The sequence below is a fragment of the Halichoerus grypus genome, chromosome 11 (assembly GCF_964656455.1).
Source record: "Halichoerus grypus chromosome 11, mHalGry1.hap1.1, whole genome shotgun sequence".
Taxonomy (NCBI): domain Eukaryota; kingdom Metazoa; phylum Chordata; class Mammalia; order Carnivora; family Phocidae; genus Halichoerus; species Halichoerus grypus.
The window spans coordinates 96,904,578-96,912,511 of record NC_135722.1 but is presented as its reverse complement, the minus strand read 5'-3'; the positions used below and the strand labels follow the sequence as shown (position 1 = coordinate 96,912,511).

The 7,934-nt window shown below is 54.2% G+C and overlaps 1 long non-coding RNA gene across 6 annotated transcripts; it reads left to right on the top strand.

Annotated features, from left to right (window-relative positions):
• The first annotated feature begins 2,002 nt into the window (after positions 1 to 2,002).
• LOC118534722 (uncharacterized) lies at positions 2,003 to 7,615 on the top strand. Of its 6 annotated transcripts, XR_013442594.1 has the most exons (5): positions 2,003 to 2,538; positions 3,427 to 3,680; positions 3,802 to 3,898; positions 4,551 to 4,678; positions 6,640 to 7,615. It is a non-coding gene; the product is annotated as an uncharacterized LOC118534722 (long non-coding RNA). The 6 variants fall into 6 exon arrangements; XR_013442595.1 differs by lacking the exon at positions 4,551 to 4,678 and having other exon boundaries at positions 2,003 to 2,182; positions 6,636 to 7,615; XR_013442591.1 differs by lacking the exon at positions 4,551 to 4,678 and having other exon boundaries at positions 6,636 to 7,615.
• Positions 7,616 to 7,934: the final 319 nt, after the last annotated feature.

Genomic DNA, 7,934 nt, shown 5'->3' with positions numbered 1-7,934 from the left:
AAGTAAAATCTTTGTATTCTCAAAAAAACTCCTAACCTCAAAGTGCTGCACACACATACACTCAAGACCCTATAAGAGGATAGATGCAATGAAGAAGAAATTGTAAAGCACTTTTTAAAAGCATTACACAAATGTTATTTCAGTGTTTACCACAAACCTGTGAGAAAGAGGTTATGGCCCCATTACACTGGTGAGGAAACTGAGCCTTGCAGTAGTTAAGGACCTCCTCGGGGTTATACAGCTAGAAAGTGGTAAGCCCAGGAAAACTTGGGACTCCTTATCCCAGGACACTTCCCCTATATCCTACTGCTCCCACCCAAAATTAATGCCAACAAGTAACAAGACTGCTTCAGAAATGAAGAAGAATAACAAGCCTGTTTGCTCCTGATATTCGGTTCCACTGCCCTCTCCCCTGCCCCTCCTGGGTCCGCGGAGAGCCCTAGCCCTTATAGACCACCCTCTCTTCTGACTACCTATTACGTCTATGCCACCCAATAGAGTACCTACTTATATGTTTTGTTTCATATATATACATTTGGTTGCCCCAAAAGATTCTTGAGGGCCCAGACTACGCTTCCTATACCTCTATATTCCCCACAGCACTCAAGTGCTGGGTTCATAGTAGAGCTTCCGTAAATACTCCCTTGCTGGGGGGAAAAAAAAAACCTCACTTGATGGGTTGATAGTGCCAGCAGCTGGGTGCTGGGCAAAGTCTGAGGAGGCACAGGTGGAGATGAGGGACAAACCCTAAAAAAAGATCACATAATAACCCCCGTGTGTGTCTAACATCAGTTTACAAAGCATCTTCATACACATTATCTCTAGATCATGTTTTGATCCGATCAACAAAACTCCCCCAAATGCCTACTAACTGCTGTGCCAAACACCAAGCTGGGTTAGGGGTTGAATCATCACAACCTCATGAGGTAGGTATTCCCACGGAAAACCGAAGCCCAGAAAAGCTGAGCTCTGGTGTGAAAGATCCTAGAGCCTAGGATAGTACCTGACCTGCAGAAGTAGTGTTTAACTTCCTCCCCTCTCTCCAGGGTCCGGTGGATATAATATGTGCCACAAGGCAAAAGGGCCATTTCTCAAACTGGATGCTTGTTAGGAGGAAGGGGCCACCCCATTTATGTGGATCAGTCTCGCGTTACATACATGACAAACCACATGGGCATGTTATGATCTGTTTGGCACAATGCCCGGTTCACAGAAGGTCCAGAAAACAGTGTTTGCAGGAGTGAACGATGGCTGTGTTGCAAAAGGTCTGTTAAATGCGGTACACAGTAAGTTCAAGCGTATTCGGCATGTCCTGTGGAGCAGCCATGTAGAGCGCTCCCCTGGGTGGGGCTGTGACTCATTCCCCCAGTGTAGGTTCCAGGTTGGGATGCGGAGTTGAGCTCCGGGCAGCCACGAGTTCTGGGTGGAACCCTGGAGTGAGCGAGGAGAGGAGAGGGGCTGGCGCCACTGCTGGAATGGAGCGGCTCCCTCTACTGGCGAACTCGAGGAATCACCGGGTGTTTCCATGTATCTGTGTGTCACTGTGTCACGAGGAGTGTCACAGGTGTGTCAGCGACTGTCGGTGGAAGGTGCCGGCACGGGTATAGGTGTGTGAGGGTGCCTGTTCCTGGCGCAGGGTGGGTGTGCCAGCGCCACGCGGTCCTGGCTCTGGAACCACAGAGTGTACACACACAAGCACATCATGTAATACAATTTACTTTGGGACTGGAGGCAGGGGTGGGGGGTGGGGGGGCGGCGCTAGGGAGGCTGATTATCTGAGATTACTTCGCGAGGCGATTAGGACGCAAGGATCCTCCAGCTGGAACACCTCACCGACCTCATGCAGGTGGGAGGGATTCAGGACTGAAGAACAGTTCCCAGGAAGGGACTCTAATCCCCTAAAGCAACTAAGGACCCAAGAAAGGGTTAACTTTGAGCCCTACAGTGACTTCAATCATTGGCTCAGAGCACTGTCAGTCAGAGTTCTGGGGGCGGGGTTTTCGGGGCCGCCTTCGGACTGCCCAGGGCCCCTCACTTGCCCCTCGACCCCCACATCATTTCACTTCTGGGCTGCGCCCGCACCCCCATCTTGGTGGAGACACCTGCCTGGGCCTGGAGGAGGAGCGGATCCGGGCATCCTGGCTTCCCCACTCACTCCAGCTGCCTGGCTTCCTGATAGATGGTGATTATTATATAATAGACCTGCTGGACAGAACCGTGCCAGCGACTCGGAACACTTTGCCCCCTCCTCGAAGCGTGCCCCAAAAGACCTGGCACCAGCCGCCCAGAGTCCGCTGTCCAGCTCTGCCGGCGCCCCCAGCACCACCCCCATCCCGGGGCAGGAGACCCCTGGGCCACCTTCACCGGTGGACCTGGGGCCACGTCTTGGGATGGGGCAGGCGCCAGGCTGGGAGTCCGGCGGGCGCCCAGCAGGTCTCAGTGTCGGCCTGCGGAGTTTGGCTTTACCAGCGCCTCGCCAGGAATATGGGACCCACCTGGCCCCTCCAACCTGAACTTGGAACTTGGGAACCAATAGAGGTGGGGATAGGGGGCGCAGGGGCCAGGATCGGAAAGGGAAAGAAGTTTGGGAAAGGTGCGGGGGCAGGAAAAAGGAGGCTGGGAGAGGGGGCCGGCGGGGGCAGTGGGGGAGGGACTCTTATCCTGACAGGGCTCCCGCCTTCCCCGACTGGAGGGTTTGGAAAAACTGAGCAGGCAGCCAAGGCTTGGCTGGAAATCCTGCAGCCCACCCTCCTGGGGACACAAAGCTGGAGGGCGGAGGCAGGGCGGGGGAAGAGAGCACGACCCCGGGGAGGGCAGGGCCTCTTTTGGGGCTGGGGGCCCAGGGGCCAGGTCCCTGGGGAGGGGGTTCCTGGCGCTGTCTCCCTGCAGTCTGCTTCCCCCTTCTTCTCTTTCCCCCCCTCCTCTCCCCCCCTCCTCCCTCTCCCCGGCTCCAGTCTTGCAGATTGCGGGCAGACTTAACTCCTTGCGCGCCAGCCTGGTGGACTCCGAGGTGGTGACGCTGGGAGGGAGGGAAGGAGGGAGGGACTCCGGACCCCACTCCCACCACTGTTTAACACCTTGTGGCCCGGAATGCAATCTCGGGATTTGGGCTGGTCAGAGCCCTGGAGGGCTGGCTGCCTCGTACTCGAGGAGAGACGCACAAAACCCGGCACCTGAGAGCGGCGTGGTCCGGCCCATTCTGCTGCCAAATCTTAATTGTCTACGTTCCCGCCACCCCAGTCCTCTGTGTCTCTCCCTCCACTCTTTGGCCACCCTCCCCCCACCACTAGTCGTTACAAAGGTCCCTGCCAGACGGAAGGCTGCGGAGAACCCGGAAGTCTGGCTTCTGCGGCTGCCCCAGCATTCTCTGAGTCCCCGGTGAGGCCCAGCGCAGGTGACCACAACCCTTGCCTCTTTTGCCTCCAGAGGGCTCCTTCACCTTTCTGCGGAGATGGCTCCCCACCTGAGGCAGGGAATGCTAGCCTCCGCCAGCTCCGGCTAGGACAGGGCCCCGAGTAGCTGGAAACCCTGATTTCGCCTCCACCCTAGCCCCTTTCTTGGGCAACACCCCCTCCACCATCAGATTTGCCTTCCAATTCTCTGAATGACTGCCTGAGGGAAGTAACCCAGGCTGGGCAGGAAGGGGTTAACGGGGCTACCCGACACCGTGTGAGAGCCAGGTGAGGCACCGCCCATCTTGGCCTTGGGGGGGTGGGGGGTGTTTGTGGGGTGTGTGTTGGGGGGGGAGGTGGAGGGACACTGACCTAAGGGCTGCTTTTTTTTTTGCCCCCTGGTGGCTAGATCTGGCGTAGCGGCGCAAGCTATGCTCAGGTGGGGATGGGTGGAGGAAGGACTTTGGAGACAGAGTACTCCTCCGGAAGGAACAGCACTTCCCGAGGTAAAGAGAATCCTCTGGGAAGGCTCGTGGAAGGAGGGGGCTCCCACAATGCCTGCCCTGTCACCCCCACTCAGCAGGCTGCCTCAGCCACTTCCAGATCTTTGCCTGAGGGGACTCTACTTGTGGGGCCCAGGTGCCCAGGGGGGCTGGGGTAGGGGGGAGAAAGACCTAGCCCTGTCCTCCCAGGGTCTCAGCCTAACAGAGGGGATCAATTGAAGGAAGCTGCTCCTCACCTTCTTTTTCTTTCTGTGCCCCCAGCCTTCCCAGAAGGCCCATTCCCTCCAGACCCCAACATCAAATTCAAACCTGTAGCCAGGCTTCAGAGCTCCCACCAGCTACCCCGCCGCACTTCAGCTTTCCCTCCCTCCAGCCAAGCTGCCCTCTGGTTTCTCCTCATAAAAGAACCCCTCTTGAGGGATTCGAGGTGCTCACAACCACTTCCCTTTCTCCCGCTCAGGGCTGAGACCCTTCTTCCCCTCCACCCGGGAAGCCCTCCCAGGTTATTGAAGGCCATGCTCTCGCAGGCTTCCTTCCTTCCTTCTTTGTTTTTCCTTTCAGTGGCCTTACTTCCCTCCTTCTCACCATTTCCCATTAGACTTCCTTTTAGTGTGGGCGGTTCACCCAAACAGGGACAATTCTGTCCTCCTTTCAGGCTGTGACGCCTGCCTCAACATTTGCCTTTTCCTCCTGGAATACTCCTCTGACCAACCCCATGTACTTATTCATCCAAAAACTATTTCTGAGAACCTACTATGCGCCGGGCACTGGACAAAACAGTAGGTATATGTCGGTGAACAAGACAGATGTGGTCCTTGCCCTCAGAGCCTGCAGTCTAGGTGGGGACAGACAAGCGAACGAGTGATTTCAATTCAGTGTCATGAAGCCTTGGGGAGCACTTCAGAGAGACCCCTATTCTGGACTTGGGAGTCTGGAAAGTTTCCTGCAAACCCCAGGAGCAACATCTGAGCTGAGACTTATGCCCGCCTAAGGTGTGACTGTCCAGGCAGATAGTACGTCTTCCTGGAGCCCTAAGATGGACCAGGATCCCAGCAAGGGACCTCACCAGATGTTACAAGGGAGGAGGGAGGGATCTTTAAGCCTGCTTTCCCAAACAACCCATTTCTTTTCTTTTTGTTTTTTTTTTATTTTTATTTTTTAAGATTTTATTTATTTATTTGACAGAGAGAGACATAGCGAGAGAGGGAACACAAGCAGGGAGAGTGGGAGAGGGAGAAGCAGGCTTCCCGCTGAGCAGGGAGCCCGATGCGGGGCTCAATCCCAGGACCCTGGGATCATGACCTGAGCCGAAGGCAGACGCTTAACGACTGAGCCACCCAGGCGCCCCTTCTTTTTGTTTTTTATTTTATTTTATTTTTATTTTATTTTTATTTTTTTTTTAAAGATTTTATTTATTTATTTGAGAGAGAGAGAGCACATGAGAGGGGGAGGGCCAGAGGGAGAAGCAGACTCCCCGCTGAGCAGGGAGCCCGATGCAGGACTCAATCCTGGGACTCCAGGATCATGACCTGAGCCGAAGGCAGTCGCTTAACCAACTGAGCCACCCAGGCGCCCTTCTTTTTGTTTTTTAAAGATTTTATTTTTTAAGTAATCTCTACACCCAACATGGGGCTCAAACCCACAACCCCGAAATCAAGAGTCACATGCTCTGCTGACTGAGCCAGCCAGGTACCCCCCTGCCCCCAAACAATCCATTTCTAATAAATTCCCCAAGCCCCAAAAGAAAGAAGACTGACCTGAGAGTCAAGAGTATGTGACCCTGGCCTAGTCACATGTGACCCTGGCCTAGTCACACCCTGTCTCAGGCCCTTAGTTTTTTCAAATGTAAACCAAAAGGGTTGGATGAGTTTTTCTTCAGGCTCTTTATCCGGAAGATATTAAAGAGCAGGCTTGGTTAGTTGAGAGAGAAACACTCACCTCTGTGGTGAGCTTGGGGAGGGGAGAGTGGCATTCAGAAGCCCGGGAGAGGCTACCAGAGGCAGGGGCGCAGAGAAAGCCACATGTCACCTCCTACCCCTCACCGTGCGCGTTGCCTGGCAGTTCTGAGTCCTGGGAACATTTTAATTTCTGCCATCAACTGGCCGCAAGAGCCTTTCTGAGATTGTGCTGGGAGGGGAGAGCATGGGGACAAGCACTCACAGGATACACTTAGTTACTGCATTAATTTGCTCTAATACGGAACACTAGAGAGCTTTTGTTTTTAAGAGAATATTCACAGGTGGGGGCGCCTGGGTGGCTCCGTCGGTTAAGCCTCCCACTCTTGGTTTCGGGCTCAGGTCATGATCTCGGGGTCCTGAGATTGAGCCCCGTGTCAGTTCCCTGCTCAGTGCAGAGTCTGCTTAAGACTCTCTCTCCCTCTCCCTCTGCCCCTCCCCCCCCAAAAAGACTCTTCACAGGTGAGGAAACTGAGGCCCAGGGTGGTCATAAGATGGTGGCTGGTGAGTGATGGCTGGCAGTGGTGCCCAGGCCTCCCGATTCCCAGTCCAGAACCTTCCCACCACACCACTGCAGTGCTCGCTTCCAACTTTCCATTGGACTTCTTCCTGTGTCTGGCTCATTTCCCTGCGAGGCCACGAGATCTGGGAAGGCAGGCTTGGCCTCCTTATCTGGACATCCCGCAGAGCCTGGTGCAGGGCTCTGAACACAGGGAGGGCTGCTCAGCTGCCCCGGGCCCGTAGGCCGCCCTCTTCTCTCTCATCAGGACTCTCTTTATATGCAGGTAGCTCTCTGGCCCAGTGGAAAAATGCCATCCCTGGATTGTGGACAAATCCCCGAGACCGGCGTAGTCCCAGTCCCAGCCAGGCCTCAAACCTGCTCTGTGACTTCGAGCAAGCTGATGGACCTTCCTGGGGCTCATGTTCCCCATCTGTCAAGACCCATAACCAATTCTAACGGCTAGGGCATTTGGAACTTGAAGTCCCAGATTAGGAGATGGTTTTACAAGACATACCTCTGAGGTGAGAGAAGAAGCCTAACGTTCCAGTCTTTTTGGCAGAATCTCACGGCCTCGGGACCACATCTGCTCCGTCTGCTGGGACCGGGGTCCTGCCTCATGGGGTGCCTACACCCTGGCACTATGCTGGATCCCGCGGAAGTTGCAGGATATGAAACCTGAATATATTCTGGGATCCCGCGACCCAAATAATTTCCCACCACCAAAAATCATTTCAAAAGGAATCCCAACGTTTAGTTGTATCTCCTGATGATCCAATTTGTAACCTGCGGCACCACTTGTTAAAATTCCCTTTCCTCTTCTGTTCCGCACACCTTGTAGCGGCTGACTCACTCTCCACCCGGCTCTGTTCTCTGTAGTCCACACAGCTCTCATCCCCTTATCATATGGACTGGCTTAGCCTGTCAGGCTTCATTATTTTCCTTTTCCTTTCACCCGTCACCCAGATTCTCCCTAACACACCAGAAAGCTGCCTGGCTCCTGCCTCTTGTCTCTCACCTGCTATTCTCCCAGTTTTGTATCACAAAAGCTCTGGAACTGAGCAAGCCAAGACAAGATTTCCAACAACAGGTGAAGGATAAAATTATCTTGGGGGTGAGGGGAGGGGAGATAGAGGGAGGCTGAGAAGATGAATCAGTGATGAATAAGTTTTGATCCTGTAACAGATACGACAGGCACCTGCCCTCAAGGAGCTCATAAGGTGGCGACAGTTAAAACACAATAAAAGATGCTAAATAATGAAAAGATGTGGACTTGATGTAATCAGTGCAGGTTGCATCCTCAGGGAGCCCTGTGGAGAAAGAGGAGACTGACCTCAGGTCCAGGGGAGCACAAGGGTTTGGTGAGGGGCACAGAAAGAACAAAAGCAGGAGGAATCACAAATCTTGGTGGGAAGGCGCCTCAACGAAGACCAACTACCTGTTTCAGGATCTTTCTGCCGCAACCCCCACCCCTGCACCGTCAACACCCCTGGCAAGCAGTGTGTCACCATCTTTTTGAACACCTTCAGGAGTGGGGAGCTTACCAAACCCCCAAGGCAGCCCGTTCCATTTATGAACATTTGTG